The following is a 17,388-nucleotide window of genomic DNA, read 5'->3' on the forward strand; positions in this document are numbered from 1 at the left end:
TAGCTACTCTGGAAAACAGTGTGGAGGTCCCTTAAAAAGTTAAAAATTGAGCTACCCTGTGATCCAGCCATTGCACTACTGGGTGTTTACCCCAAAGATACAGACGTAGTGAAGAGAAGGGCCATATGAACCCCAATGTTCATAGTAGCATTGTCCACAATAGCTAAATCGTGGAAGGAGCCAAGATGCCCTTCAACAGATGACTGGATGAAGAAGTTGTGGTTCATATATACAATGGAATATTACTCAGCTATCAGAAAGAACGAACTCTCAACATTTGCTGCATCATGGACAGCACTGGAGGAGATAATGCTAAGTGAAATAAGTCAAGCAGAGAAAGACAAATATATGATTTCTCTCATCTATGGAACATAAGAACTAGGATGATCGGTAGGGGAAGAAAGGGATAAAGAAAGGGGGGGTAATCAGAAGGGAGAATGAAACATGAGAGACTATGGAGTATGAGAAACAAACTGAGGGCCTCAGAGTGGAGGGGGGTGGGGGAATGGGATACACCGGTGATGGGTAGTAAGGAGGGCACGTATTGCATGGTGCACTGGGTGTTATACGCAACTAATGAATCATCGAACTTTACATTGGAAACCGGGGATGTACTGTATGGTGGCTAACATAATATAATAAAAAATCATAAAAAAAAGAAAAAAAATTTACATAAAATCCTACTACAGTGTAGTACTTGGTAACTCTTTTCTAATATTAAAAATAATTATCCTATTCTGTTTTAATACATGCAATTTGGCATTTTACATTTTAAAATTTTTTATATTTTAATTTTTTAAAAAAATAGGACATAGTGAAGAGACGGGCCATATGCACCCCAATTGTTCATAGCAGCATTGTCCACAATAGCTAAATTGTGGAAGGAGCTGAGATGCCCTTCAACAGATGACTGGATTAAGAAGATGTGGTCCATATATACAATGGAATATTACTCAGCCATCAGAAAGAATGATTACCCAACATTTGCAGCAACATGGACGGGACTGGAGGAGATTATGCTAAGTGAAATACGTCAAGCAGAGAAAGACAATTATCATATGGTTTCACTCACTTATGGAACATAAGAAATAGGAAGATTGGTAGGAGAAGGGAGGGAAGAATGAAGCAGGGGTAAACAGAAGGGGCAATGAACCACGAGAGACTATGGACTCTGGGAAACAAACTGAGGGCTTCAGAGGGGAAGGGGGTGTGGGATTGGGATAGGCTGGCGATGGGAATTAAGGAGGGCACATACTGCACAGTGCACTGGGTGTTACACGCAAATAATGAATCATGGAACATTACATCAAAAACTAAGGATATACTGTATGATGACTAACGTAATAAATTATTATAAAAGAAAAAAAAAAGAGGGGGATGCTTAACCAACTGAGCCACCCAGGGGCACCCAAAATAGACTCTAAGACAAAGACTATAGCAAGAGACAAAGGACACTATATAATCGTACAGGGGACAATCTAACAAGAAGATATAATATTCATAAATATTTATGCATCCAACATGGGAGCACCCAAATACATAAAACAGTTAATAACAAACATAAAAGAAGTAACTGATAGTAATACAGTAATAGGAGGGGACTTTAACGCCCCACTTACATCAATGGACAGATGATCCAAGCAGAAAATCCACAAGGAAACAGTGGCTTTGAAAGACACATTGGACCAGGTGCATTTAATAGATATATTCAGAACATTCCATCCTAAAACAGCAGAATATACATTCTTTTCAAGTGCACATGGAACATTCTCCAAAATAGACCACATATTAAGCCATAAAACAAGTCTCAACAAATTTAATAAGACTGAAATCATACCATGCATCTTTTCTGACCACACACTATGAAGCTAGAAATCAAACACAAGAAAAAAATCTCGAAAGAACACAAATACATGGAGGTTAAATAACATGCTACCAAACAATGAATGGGTCAACCAAGAAATCAAAAAGGAAATAAAAAAAATACATGGAGACAAATGAAAATGAAAATGAAAACACAATGGCCTAACATCTTTGGGATGCAGCAAAGGTGGTTCTAAGAGGGAAGTTCATAGCAGTACGGCCTACTTCAAGAAGCAAGAAATATCTCAAATAAACAACCTAATCTTACATCAAAAGGAGCTAGATAAAGAATAAACAAAACTCCAAACCAGTAAAAGGAAGAAAATAATAAAGATTAGAGCAGAAATAAACAAAAGAGAAACTAAAAGAAGAATTGAACAGGTCAAAGAAACCAGGAGCTGGTTCTTTGAAAAGATATACAGAATTGATAAAACTTTAGCCAGACTCATAAAGAGAGAGGGAGGGGGGGAAGGATTCAAATAAAACCAGAAATGAAAAGAGGAGAAATAACCACTGACACCAGAGAAATACAAAGCATTGAAAGAATATATTATAAAAAATTATAAGCCAACAAAGTGGACAACCTAGAAGAAATGGATAAATTCGTAGAAACACATAACTTCCAAAAACTCAACCAGGAAGAAATAGAAAATTTGAACAGACTGGAGCACCTAAGTGGTGCAGTTGGTTAAGCGTCTGACTTGGTTTCAGCTCGGGTCGTGATCTCAGGGTCGTGAGATCAAGTCCTGAGTCAGGCTCTGTGCTTGTTGCAGAGTCTGTCTGAGATTCTTTGTCCTTCTGCCCCTTCCTCTCATGTTCCCCCCCCCCCAAATAAGTAATCTTAAAAATAAAAAAGAAAAGAAAAAAAAAGAAAGAAAGAAGAGAAAATTTGAACACCAGCAATGAAATTGAACCAGCAATCAAAAAACTCCCAACAAACAAAACTCCAGGACCAGAGAGCTTCACAGGTGAATTCAACCGAATATTTAAAGAAGAGTTGATACCTATTCTTCTCAAAGTATTTCAAAAAGTAGAAGAGGAAAGAAAGCTTCCAAATTTATTCTATGAGGGCAACATTACCCTGATACCAAAACCAGATAAAGACACTACAAAAAAAGAGGACTACCGGCCAATATCTCTGCTGAATAAACATGTAAAAATCCTCAACAAAATATTAGCAAACTGAATCCCACAATACATGTAAAAAAAATCATTCACCATGATCAATTGGGATTTATTCCCGGATGCAAGAGTGGTTCAATATTTGCAAATCAATCAATGTGACATACCTCATCAATAAGAGAAAGGGTAAGAACCATATGATCATTTCAGTAGATGCAGAAAGAGCATTTCACAAAGTACAACATTCATTCATGATAAAAGCCCTCAACAAAGTAGGTTTAGAGGGAACATACTTCAACGTAATAAAGGTATCTGTGAAAAACCCACAGCTAACATTATACTCAATGGTGAAAAACTGAGATCTGTTCCCCAAAGGTCAGGAACAACAGAAGGATGTCCATTCTCACCACTTTTATTCAACGTAGTACTGCAAGTCCTACCCACAGCAATTAGACAAGAAAAAGAAGTAAAACTCATCCGAATTGGTAATGAAGAAGTAAAACTTTCACTCTTTGACATAATACTGTATATAGGAAACCCTAAAGACTCCACCAAAAAACTACTAGAACTGATAAATGAATTCAGTAAGGTCTCAGGATACAAAATCAATGTACAGAAATCCATTGCATTTTATATACTAATAATGAAGCAGCAGAAAGAAATTAAGCAAGCAATCCCATTTTCAACTGCACCAAAAATAATAAAATACCTAGGAATAAACTTAACCAAGGAGGTGAAAGAACTGTACTCTGAAAACTATAAAACATTGATGAAAGAAATTAAGATGTTCCATGTTCATGGCTTGGAAGAACAAATATTAAAAGTGTCCATACTACCCAAACTAATCTACATCTTTAATGTAATCTCTATCAAAATACCAACAGCATTTTTGGTTTAGAACAAACAATCCTAAAATTTGTATGGAACCACAAAAGACCCTGAATAGCCAAAGCAATCTTGAAAAGAAAAAACAAAGCTGTAGGTACCATGATTTGATTTCACGTTATATTATAAAGCTGTAGTAATCAAAACAGTATGGTACTGGCACAAAAATAGACACATAATAGAACAGAATAGAAAATCCATGAATAAACCTGCAATTATATGGCCAATTAATCTTTGACAAAGAAGGCAAGAATATGCAATGGGAAAAAGCCTCCTTAGCAAATGGTGTTGGGAAAACTGGCCAGCAATATGCAAAAGAATGAAACTGGACTTTCCTACACCATACACAAAAATAAACTCAAAATGGATCAAGGACCTAGATATGAGACCTGAAATGATAAAAATCCTAGAAGACAGCACAGGCAGTAATTTCTCTGACATTGGCCATAACAACTTTTTTCTAGATATGTCTCCAGAGGCAATGGAAACAAAAGCAAAAATAAACTATTGGGACTACAACAAAATAAAAAGCTTCTGCAAGGCAAAGAAAACAATCAACAAAACGAAAAGACAACCTACCGAATGGGAGAAGATATTTGCAAATGATACATCTGACAAAGGGTTAGCATTTAAAACATACAAAGAACTGATATAACTTAACACTAAAAAAACCCCCCAGACATTTCTCCAAAGACAAACAAATGGCCAACAGACACATGAAAAGATGCTCAACATCAATCATAATCAGGGAAATGCAAATCAAAACCACGATGAGATACCATCTCACACCTGTCAGAATGGCTAAAGTCAAAACCACAAGAAACAATAAGTATTGGCAAGGATATGGAGAAAAAGGAATCCTTGTGCACTGCCGGTGGGAATGCAAACCAGGGCAGCAACTGTGGAAGACAGTATGGAGGTTCCTCAAAAATTTAAAAATAGAACTACCATATGATCTAGTAATCACACTACTGGGTATTTACTCTAAGTATATGAGAATACTAATTTGAAAGAATATATGCACCTCTATGTTTATTGTAGTATTATTTACAATAGCCAAATTATGGAAGCAGCTCAAGTGTCCAATAGATAAATGGATAAAGAAGATGTGGTATGTATATATGAATATGTGGGATGTATATATGAATATTATTCAGCCATGAATGAAATCTTGCCATTCGCAACAACATGGGTGGATCTAGACAGTATAATGGTAAGCAAAATAAGTCAAGTCAGAGAAAGACCAACAGCATATGGTTTCACTCGTACGTGGAATTTAAGAAACAAAAGAAAAAAAAGAGACAAACCAAAAAACAGACTCTTAATTATAGAGAACAAACTGATTGTTACCAGAGAGGAGGTCAGTAGGGGGATGGGTGAAATAGGTGAAGGATATTTAGAGCATACTTACTGTGATGAGCACTAACTGAGTAATGTATAGAATTGTTGAATCATTATACTGTATATCTGAAACTAATATAACAATGTATGCTAACTACCCTGGAATTAAAATTAAAAAATTAAACCCCCAAACAAACAAACATCTAATATGGGATTAATATAAATCCTTGGTGAAGAAAAAACAAAGCAGGAGAAAAAATACTTAAAAACATAAAGTTTTCCTGAAATAAACAAACTATTGTCATCTAAGACAATTATGTGTATAATGTAGGGTAAAGTAAATATGTATTTATAGGATAATCTAATCCTAATAATTCTTATGTCTCTGAGAATCATGAGTCTCTGTGAAGGAAGGGAGATACAGATGTAATGTGGAGGTCAAAGACTCTGTAGCAGTCCTAAATTTTGGATGGCGGTATTAAATATTTTATCCTAAAGTGTGTGTGTGTGTGTGTGTGTAGGCACAGAGCTAGGAGACAGTTGGATAGAAAAAAAAAAAAAAGGAAAGAAAGGAGGGTAGGGAGGAGGAGGAGAAGAAAAGACAGAAGGGAGAGAAGGAAGGAGATCTTCCTAAGCTCTATCCACCCAAGAAGCCTAAAAACTATGACCAACCCTGTAGCAATGAGCATCTCTAATACCAGAATTCTGGTCTTGACACCGTTTCCCACTTAAAACAAAGCAGACAAACATAAGAACTCAAAACCAGGGCCTGTTGGAGAAACAGTTAATTCAGAGTCTCGGGCAGGAAATATACAAAATAAACCTAGAACATCTTGTCAGAAAGAGAGCAAGGAAGCTATGAAAGATTACTAGGTTGTATCAGAAGGATTTGGAGCAAACTCGAAGAGGCTCCTAATGGCCAAAGGTGGGACAAGAGCATTTAAATAGATAACTGCAATTTATTAAAATCTCTCAAGTGTGAGGAAAGAAGTGAGCAGGGTGAGAAGAGAAAGCAGGGTGCCCATTCTAGCAAGACCAAGAGAGAAAACTTCAAGTCAGTTTGAGGGTTTAGTCATCTACAGTGGATCGAGCATAGTGATACTGAACCATGACTGTGTTTGCAAACATGAATCTAGGATGATCTATTACTTAAGAACGATGAGAACAGCCATGAGCCTGCTGAAGCCTTTACCTAGAGTCAGGGTAGGCTTACTGCTACTAAATAAAGTTTGAAGGAATGGTGAAGGATAAAAATAAAATGATGTTTTGATTATAATGCATGTGACTTGTTTATTCAATGTACCAGATATATGAATAAAACTGAACCCTGCCCCCTTGGAGTGGATAATCTAGGAAACATTTTACATGTACACAAATAACTATAATGTAAAATGTTAAGAAATTAGTGCCACAATGGAGACAAAATCAAAATTCTATAGTTTGGTAGACAGAAATATCACGTCTGACAATGGTGAGAGAGGAGTAGGATCTGAGCTGGTCTTTAAAGGATGAGTGGCATGTGGTGGGCAGAGATGAGAGGGAGAAGGTGCTAGCCTGAGGAAAATAGCTGGAACAGAAATGCAGCATAGGAAAGCACAGGGACTGTTTTAAATCTCAATAGGAAATTCCAGTTGTCTGGAGAGGAAGGTGTGTGATGGAGGAGTGAGAGACAAGGCTGGACAGATGGATTGGGACCAGGCAACTGGACAGGACTTCATCACCAGTGAGAAGGTTTTGGAATTTATCTTAGAGAGTCATTGAAAGTTTTTAAGTGGGATAAAGTCCTACCCACTAAAGAGCATTTTAAGTTACATGAAAGATATGTTCAAAGAAAGAGCATGCAGAAGCAGAGACCAGTGAGGCCATCTCAGTCATTAAAGAACTGAGCTGCCATGGTGGCAGTGGGGGTGGAAACAAAGAAGGAAGTGCCAGAAATATTTTGAATGAAAACTCAAAATTGATTTTGGATAATGATTAGATAAGGAGTTGAGAAACTTGAAGCAGGTAAGGATAAATGAATCTATGTGATTGGAAAAAGCTGTGAATGGAGAGCAGAGAATTTTGTGCTTCTTAAACTTGAAGTACGTTGACTGGGAGGAGCAGGACAATTGAAATGAGAAACTGGAATCAGCGAGGGGCTGGGCAGGAAACAGTTTTGTGAGACAGGCTCATAATGCAACTCAGGGGGAATAAATGAGGACTCAAGGGGAGTGTAGAGCAAGAAAAGAAGGGAATGGATGACAGGCCCTTGGGAGAGGCTGACGTTTGGTGAGGGTAGGAGGAATGAACAGAGAGTAGGGCAGATTCTCTGGCATATGCCAGAGTATCCCAGGGCTTGGGCTGCCCCACAGTATAGATTATATTAACCTACCCTTTCCATCAGGCCTACTTGAGAGATGGCACATTGTAGAGCAGCTCTTCACAATCTGTGATGAAAGTCCAGTTTTTCCTTTCCAATTTGTCGGAACCAATACTTCTGTAAAATCAGTATGAGTCAATAACGAAAAAAACAAATGATCAAGAGCTTGGATGTTTTGGCAATGTCAACCTGCTGTGAAATTTTCTGAAAGCTTACTTTCAATTTCTGTACTTACATTGTGGTAAATATAAATACCAACATATCCAAGTAGTGCTAAGAGGAACTGACACCAAGACAGGATGCTATTTCCAGCTCTGTTATTAGCACTGTGTCTATAGGCAAGCCTCTTAACTTCTCTGGGCTTACATTCCCTTGTTTGTAAAGTAAGACGATTATATTTGCTCTATGAAGTCTAGATGGTATGGTGTTTAAATGTTGACACTGAAATGGCCTAAATTATCATTCTGCCCATACTCACTTTCATGCCTAAGTGGGAAAGAACTATTTTCTTCTCCTGGGAGCCTTTCCCCTCCTCCTAATGTTTTGAAGTGTATGCTGTGTTTTGAGGCTGGAAGGCTGGTCAGGAAGAAGGACTTCAGGGAGCCAGATTTTCTGCAAAACTATTCTGAGCTAATCTCTAGTTGATTCTAATCATGGCACATCAAAACCACAGGAAATCTAAAACAAAAACCTGAATCTGAACCACAGGCCCCAGTGTACATAACAGGATCCATGATTCACCAGCTCAGGATTCCAGGCTACGGTGTGCGCACTTCCATGTGCTCCAGTCAACCTGAAATGGTCATTGGCGTTTATCATATCCTGTTCATCTTATAGGCTAATGCTAAACATAGTGCTAGGCATACAGTAGATGCCCAACAACTCTTCCCCAAGTAAATAAATGAACGAATGTGAATGCCTCATGTCCTTCAAAAGCCTTCCACGCCCCAGGCTGACACTAACTTTTTCTTTATTCAGTGTCCCCCTAGCACTTCTTCTGTGAAGAAATTACCTGTTTCCTGTCATTTGCTAAAGGAATTGTGATTCACATCTCTAAAAAATGCCTATTTGGACTGAACTGTGTCTCTCCTCCTTCTCCAAATTCATATGTTAAAGCCGTAATTCCCAATGTGACTGTATTTAGAGATAGGACCTATATGGAGGTTTTTAATAAAGGCTAAGAAAAGTAATAACAATAAGGCCTTAATCTGATAGGGCTGGCACCCTTAAAAGAAGAGGAAGACATCTCTCAATCTCTCTCTCTCACTCTCCCTGCATATGAAGACATAGAGAGAAGACAGCTATCTGTAGATCAATAAAAGACTCTTCACGAAACAGAATTTGCCAGTATCTTGATCATGAACTGTGAAAAACTAAATTTTGTTGCTTAAGCCACCCAGTCGGTGGTGTTTTGTTATGGCAGCCCAAGCAGACTAATACAATGCCCTTCCCTGATCTCTCTCATGTATGCATCAGATGATGGAACAAAAGTAGGTCAATAACAGCAAGAAGATGGGAATATTCACAAATACATGAAAACTGAACAACTCTTGTACAACAATTGAGTCAAAAAGGAAATCAGAAGAAAATTTAAAAACATCTCAAGACAAACAAAATGAAAACAAAACATAGCAAAACCTATGGGATGCAAGAAAAGCAGTAATAAGAAGGACATTTATAGTGATAAATGGCTGAATTAAAAAAGGAAGATCACAAATAGATAATAACTTTACACCTCAAAGAACTAGAAAAAGAATAAACTAGGCTCAACATTGGCAGAAGGAAGGCAAAGGAAGGTCAGAGCAGGAAAAAAAAAAGACCCAAGGGGGTAAAAGATATATACCCACAAAAACTATAAAATATTGATGAAAGAAATTGAAGATGACACAAAAAAATGGAAAGATATTCTGTTTACGGATTGAAAGAATACTGTTAAAATGTCCACACTACTGAAAGCAATCCATATTTTCAATACAATCCTTATCAAAATTCCAATGGTATTTTTCACAGAAATAGAAAAAACAAACCTAAAAATTCATATAGAAGTACAAAACACCTTGAATAGCCAAAGCAATCTTGAGCAAGAACAAAACTGGAGACATCACATTGCTTGCTTTCAAACTGTACTGTAAAACTACAGTAATCAAAATAGTATGGTATTGGCATAAAATCAAACACACAGACCAATGGAATAGAATCAAAAGCCCAGAAATAAACCCACACATACATGGTTAATTAATTTTCAACAAAGATGTCAAGAATAAACAATGTGGAAAAGAGAGTTGCTTCAATAAATAATATTGGGGAAATTGGATATACACAAGCAAAAGAGTGAAATTGGGACCCCTAACTTATACCATACACAAAAGTCAACAAAATATATTAAAGACTTGTACATAAGACCTGAAACCATTAAACTCCTATAGTAAAACACAGTAGGTAATGTTCTTGACATTGGTCTGGCACTGATTTTTTGGATTTGCCACCAAAAGCTAAGGCAACAAAAGCAAAAATAAACAAGTGGGACTACATCAAACTAAAAAGCTTCTGTACAGCAAAGGAAAGCATGCACAAAAGGAAAAGGCAACCTATGAAGTAGGAGAAAATATTTACAAACGACATATCCAATAAAGGGTTAATATCCAAATTATATGAGAAACTCCTACAATTCAATAGCAAAGACCCCCCACATATTCTAATTTAAAAAATGGTCAAAGGACTTGAAAAGACTTTTTTTCCCAAATAAACAAACAAGTGGCTAGCAGGTACATGAAAAGATGCTCAACATCACTAATCATTAGGGAAATGCAAATCAAAACCACAATAAAATATCATCTTACACCTGTTACGACAGTTATTATCAAAAAGAAGTAAGTGTTGATGAGGATGTGGAGATAAGGGACCTTGTGCACTGTTGGTAGGAATGTAAACTGGTACAGGCACTACAGAAAACAATTTGGAAGTTCCTCAAAAAATTAAAAACAGAACTACCATATGATCCATATATCTCGTTTCTGGGTATAGTCTAAAGGAAACAAAATCATTATCTCAAGGAGATATCTGTACTCTCATAGTAATTGTAGCATTACTTATGATAGTCAAGATATTGAAACAACTTAACTATCCTTCAGAGGATGAATGGATAAAGAAAATGTAAGACACACACACACACACACACACACACACACACACAGAAATGGAATATTATTCAGCCTTTAAAAAGGAAATCTTGTTATTTGCAACAACACAGGTGACTCTGAAGGGCATTTCACCAAATGAAATAAGCCAGATAGAAGATGAATAACATACATTTTCACTTATATATGGAAATTTAAAAAAAAATCAAACTCATAGAACTAGAGCAGATTGGTGGTTGTCAGGCGCTGGGGGAAACAGGGAGAGGTTGGTGAAAAGGCATATTAACTTTCAGTTATAAGATGAATAACATATCAAGATCTAATGTATTGTATGGTGACTAGAGTTGTTAATACTTTATTGTATAATTGAAATTTAGGTAAGAGAGTAGATTTTAAGTGTTCTCATCACCTCCCACAAAGTGAAATATGTGAGTGAGGTGATGGATTTGTTAATTGTGAGAATTCATTTACAATTTATTTATATATCAAATCATAACTTTGTATACTTTTTAAAAAAGATTTTTTTTATTTATTTATTTGAGAGAGTGTGAGCGGAGCACATGAGCCGGGGGGGGGGGGGGGGGGGCCGGGGGGGGNGGAGAGCCAGAGCCAGATGTGGCCTGATCCCACCATCCAAAGATCATGACCTAAGCCGAAATCAAGAGTTGGGGACTCAACTGACTAAGCCACCCAGGCACTCCCACTTCGTGCACTTTAAATACATCATCATTTGATCAATTACACCTTGATAAGACAAAAATAATTTTAGTCCATTTCCCTCATTTTAGAAAGGTAGATATGAAGGTCAAGAGGTGTTAGGAGATTGAAACTGCAAATTATAAAACAAAACGAAAATATTTGTAAACCACATGGCTGATAAAGGGTTAATAACCAAAATAAACTGGATGTGTCGCTGTTTTTCAGTAAATGGAGGGATGAGAATCTCAAACATATTGGAGGTTCAGCAACATCATGCATTTCCTTCCTCCATTACAAAAAAAATTTCAAGAGAGGGAGAAGTGATTTTCAGTAACTGTCCTCTCCAGTATGCTTGAGTACTTAAATTTTGTGCTATTCTACTGCCCTCTGCTGGATGTATGTGATACTTGTAACCTCAAAACTAGTTCTAGAGTGGTAGCAGTAGTAATCATTATCATTACCAGCAGCAACATTAAAGGTAAAGCACTGTATTAAGTGCTTTACATGTACTATCTTATTCAGTCCTCTTAATAACTCTATAGCTAGAAAATCACTATTTTTATAGGTGAGGAACCGGGAGGTTCAAAGGCAAGCAAACCAACTAAGTTTACGCAACTAAAGTAAGGGAACTGGGAATTAAATACTAACTTTAGAGACCAGTACTTACTTATCTCCTGTTTACTAAATATAAACGTTCATGCTCCCAACTGTATTGGAGATAAATCTGGAAAGGATTATCATTTTAGACTTGTTGATTCACTGATTAATAATGGAATCAAGAAAAGGACTTTTATTCTAAAAAGCCCAAATAAATATCTTCTAATTTTTCCCTCTCAAGCCCCCAAGTTATTCAAAAAGGAAGTTTACTCAATTAAAAGCCAGGACAAAGTGTTTCTTAGGGCTTCTCAACGTGTGATCCATGAATCTCCTGCATCAGAATCAATGTGAGTTGCTGGTTCAATATGCAGAATCCCAGGCGCCAGGATGTACTGTGGAGGTAGAGGGGACAGGACTTGTCACTGAGACATGATATTTGTTACTAGTGTAGGCATGGACAGAAAGAGGAAGCAAAGATGATTCCTAGGATTTTTTGCTTAGCAACTGGATTGGTAGTAATGACATTAACTGAGATGGAAGATTGGAAGAAGATTGGGTTTTTACTGTCAGCAGCCCAGTTGTGGTAGTTGGTGTTTGGTAGTGGATATAAAACTGGGAGTTTTGGTTTAGACATGTTAAGTTTGTAACGTCAATAGGTAGCCAAATAAAAATGAAAAACAGCAGAAACTACGAAGGAAATAACTGAGATCCAATTTTTTGATTCAGAACTGTATTAAAGACCTATCCATATTGTCATGTTTATCTAATTGCTGTACAGTACCTTGTAACCCTACCAATGAAAATGGCCAGATCGCTTCCAACTCCTGTTACCACAAACAATATAGCAAAGGCAACCTCACAACCATCCCCTATAAAATAATAATAAAAAAATTGGTCCTTGTCCTCAGTTCTTGACACAGGGATCCTAAAACTCTTAGAAATTCCTAAGTGATAAGAACACTAAGAGCATCTTTTGTTCTACTGAGGTGATTCTGGATGGTTCTTAGTTGGCTGCTGGTCACCAGAAAGACTGAGCTATGATTAGAAGTTTGGAATTTTCAGTACCACACCTCATCCTCTAGAAAGGGGAGAGGGACTAGAAATAGAATCATGCCTATGATGAGCAAGTCTTCAGAAAATCTCAATAGTAAAAGATTCAGAGAGCTTCGAGTTGGCCGAACACATTCACACTGGGAGGGTGAGGCACCCCAACTCCACAAGGATAAAAGCTCTTGTGCTCAGGACCCTCCCAGACCTTGCCCTATGTATCTCTTCATCTGGCTGTTCAGCTGTATCCTTTATCATATCCTTTAATAAACTGGTAAACATAAGTGTTTCTCTGAGTTCTGTGAACCACTCTAGCAAATTAATTGAATCTGAGGATATTGTGGGAACCTTTAATTTTGTAACCAAATCAGACATAATTTGTAACCTGGGGACCTATCACTTACTGTTGGTATCTGAGGTAGGGTGGGCACAGTTTTGTGGGATGGAGCCCTTAACCTGTGGGTCTGATACTATCTCCAGGTAGTGAGAATGGAGTTAAATTGGGGGACACCCAACTGGTGTCACAGGAAACTGCTTGGTGTGGGAAAAAACTTCTACACATTTGGTAAATAGAAGTAAAGTGTTCTACATGAGAAACAGGTGGAAAACTGAGTTTGTCTAATACATCCCTCTAAGGTCTTCTGCAACCATTCCTTTGATTTTACACTCGAGTGAGACATTCTTAATTTGACGAGGTACTACCTACCAGATTCTCTCCTAAGATGGCTGTATCCGTTCACACTCCAACAGTGCACAGGGTTGGTTCCAATATCTTCACATGTCTTTGAATGCCTGTCATTATCAAAACAAATGTTTGCCAACTAAACAGGTATAAAGAAGCATCTTCCTTTAACATCTTTCTGGTAAGTTTATCTTAATATAGCTCTTAGCTCTTGGGGGTTTTCTTCTATAAATTGCCTATTCAAACATATTTTATCTTTAAAAAAAAATTAGAATTTGTGGACTTAGTGAATCTATAAGACGGCCCACAGTGATCCTTGCCTCACATTAACGTCTTTGTGTAGTTTCCTTCCACACTGGGTAGGGCAGATCTGCGTAACCAACTGGATATTAAGGAAATTACAGTGTGTAAATTCTCAGAGTAGGTCATAAAAGATATTGCTGTTCTACTTTATTCCCTTACATGACTTGCTCTGGGGGAAGCCCGCTGACATGTCCTGAGGACATTTAAGGAACATTATGGGGAGGTACACAAGGTAAGAAATAGCTACCAGCCAGCACCAACTTGCTGGTCCTCTGGCAAGTGAGAGAGTCTTTTTAGAAGTGGATCTTCTAGAACGTGAAGTCAAGCCTTCGAGTACCTGCAACCGTGGCCAACATGCATGACTGCAATATCATGAGACCCTGACCCAGAAACGGCTAAGTCACTCCCAAACTTCTAACCTATAGAGACTGTAAGAGATAATATGTGCTTATTATTGTCTTAAGTCACTACATTTTGGGGTAATTTGTTATACAAAAGATTAACTGACACCCTGATTGTTCTGTTGTTGATTTGTAGGACTTCCCTGCATAGTCTAAAAAGATGAGTCCCCTATCAGTTTTAGACTTTATGAATATCTCCTTCCAAACTACCATTTGTCTATTAAATTTGTTTGTCTTGTCTTTTTAAAATAAATCCATGATTTTGATATAGTAAAATTCATCTATTTTCTGCATAATGGTTCATGCTGGGTAGGGGGAATGGCTGGTAATGTTTAAGACTTCTACATTCTAGGTCACAAGATATTTCCTACATTTTCTTCTAGAAAGTTTTTAATTTCACCCTTTATGGGTGTTTTTGGCCTACTTCTATACTCTCATCAGACCAGGTTGACCTCAATTCAGGCATATATAATTTTTCACTGAAAGAATATGCTCCCTTGTTTGGACGTAGAAAGAGTATAAATTATAAATACAAAGCATTTTCCATCCTGAAGCTTAACAAGTAGTAAGCTTTACCTATGAATCAAACTTACTATAGCTCATGTGCTTGTAGAAGAATTCCTTCTAACAAGACTGTTTTTCTTACTTACCTAATACTTTAGGAGAATCTAGGCTTAAGTTGCTTGGTTGTCTCTCCTTACTTCAAATAGAAGTCCAAATCCAACAAAACAAACTACGTTCTTTAAACTGAATTTTTCAGAGTGCTTTGGGAGGTCTCAAGTCATTATCACACTATCATGTATTTTCAGGATAAGTCATTCATGTGCAGAGGTCAGAATAAACATAACCACCACTTGGCTTAACTTAATAGATCTTGAAGTTGGTGTTTAAGAAACATGAAGACTTTTGCCTCAAGATGCAGAGACCTGGAAAAAGTTATTTCTTCCATCCTTGCAGCAAAAAAAGAATAAAACTGGCTTCAAATTTAAGACTTCATGTGAATCCACAGGAGACCTAAGGTTGCAAAGGAAACAAATGATCCAAAGTCTTCCCTGCAGGAAAAAGGAGAGGTGACATAAGCCCACCTGAGGTAGTACAGCTGGTATAGCCAGCAAACAGGTGAAGGCAGACTCCAGAATGGCAAAAACTGTGAACCCTTGGGACCAAAGATACTGGGGGGGGGGGGTCCACATTGTCTCATAGGCTCTTCTTCCATGAACTCTACCTGGCACTCACAGAAAAGATCAGAAGGAACCCTAAGGAATATCCACTGTGGTGGAGACCCAGGGTAGGGGAATAGCAGCTCTGCATGAGGCTGAAACTCCACCAAGATCTTTCCCCTCTATCTCCACTACAGAACAAAATTCCTTCAAGAATACAAACTATCAAACTCAAGAATAAATAGTAGGTATAAAGAAAGTAATTGTATCTGTATTTAAAACTTTCCAAAAACTCTCAAGGCCCAGATGGTTTTATAGGAAAATTCTAATTCTATGCAGTATCTTCAAGAAAATAGAGAAGGAACACTTCTCAACTCATATTATGAGGCTAACATTACTGTAAAACCAAAATCAAAGACATGAGAAGAAAACCACTGACAATATCCCTCATAAACATAGATGTAAAATTCATCAATAAAATTTCAGCAAACTGAATCCAGCAGTATATAAAAATAATACATGGTTCATCTGAGGAACGAAAGGCTGTCTTAATAAACAATGTAATCCCTATTACAAACATAATACAAAACACTATATGATTGTTTCAGCAGATACAGAAGACAAATTTGACCAAATTGAACATTTATAATATAAATGCTCAGCAAACTAGAGACAGGAGGGAGATTCCTTAACCTAATAAAATGGCATATACAACTAACATCCTACCTAATGGTGAGAAACTGAGTGCTTTTGTCCAAAGATCAGGAAGAGGTAAGGATGTCCACTCACATTACTCCTAATCAACACTGTATTGGAAGTCCTATCCAGCTGAATGAATTAAAAATATAAGATACACAGATTGGAAAGAAAGGAGTAAAACTATATTTGCAGAAGATATGACTATGTAGAAAATCTAAAAGGACTTGCAACAAACAACAGGAACTAAAAACGAATTTGGCAAGGACGCAGAACACATCATTATATGAAAGTCAGTTGTACTCCTATTACAAGCAATAAACAATTGGAATCTGAAAATAAACCTAGCAGACACCACCTTAACAAACCGCTTCCTAACATAATGCAAAGAGAAGGGCACACCAGCTCTGTGATATTCTTTTCCAATTTTTTTTTTTAAAAGATCTTATTTGTCAGAGAGAGAGAGAGAGAAAGCACAAGCAGGGGGAGAGGCAGGCAGAGGAAAAAGCAGGCTCCCCGCTGAGCAAGGAGCCTGATGTGGGACTTGATCTCAGGACACTGGGATCATGAACTGAGCCAAAGGCAGATGTTTACACCCAGGCATCCCTTTTCTCAAAATTTTTAACCTCAATCTAATCATGAGAAAACATCAGGTAAATCCAAATCAAGGGGACATTGTCCAAAATTTCTGATCATTACTCTTCAAAAGTATCAAGGTCATGAAAGACAAAGACAGAAACTGTCACAGATTGGAAGGGACTAAGACGTGAAAACTAAATGCAATGTAGTATCCTGGACTGGATTCCAGAACAGAACAAAGACATTAAGTGGAAAAACCGGAGGAATGTGAATAAAATATGCAGTTTAGTTAATAGTATGGTATCAATGTTAATTTCTTAGTTTTGATAAACATAATTATGGTTATGTAAGATACTAACATTAGAGGAAGCCGGGGGAAGGATATATAGGACTTGTGATGCTTCAGTAAATATAAAATTATTTCAAAATAAAAAGTAAAAAAAAAAAAAAGAAACTATTACCAATTGCTACTATTTATACAAATCAGACATTTAAAAATACCATGAAGCTAATATAA

The 17,388-nt window shown here is 37.1% G+C and overlaps 1 long non-coding RNA gene across 2 annotated transcripts in view; it reads right to left on the reverse strand.

Annotated features, from left to right (window-relative positions):
- The window catches only part of LOC117801895, a 32,067-nt gene extending 15,340 nt beyond the window's left edge, over positions 1 to 16,727 (reverse strand). The window contains exon 1 of one of the 2 annotated variants that reach the window (XR_004624711.1): positions 13,757 to 16,727. This is a non-coding gene — a long non-coding RNA (uncharacterized LOC117801895). Of the gene's footprint in view, positions 1 to 12,273 lie in introns of both variants that reach the window. The other variant, XR_004624710.1, reaches the window with a different exon arrangement.
- Between the last annotated feature and the right edge of the window lie 661 nt (positions 16,728 to 17,388).

The sequence above is a fragment of the Ailuropoda melanoleuca genome, chromosome 1 (assembly GCF_002007445.2).
Source record: "Ailuropoda melanoleuca isolate Jingjing chromosome 1, ASM200744v2, whole genome shotgun sequence".
NCBI classification, from domain to species: Eukaryota; Metazoa; Chordata; class Mammalia; order Carnivora; family Ursidae; genus Ailuropoda; species Ailuropoda melanoleuca.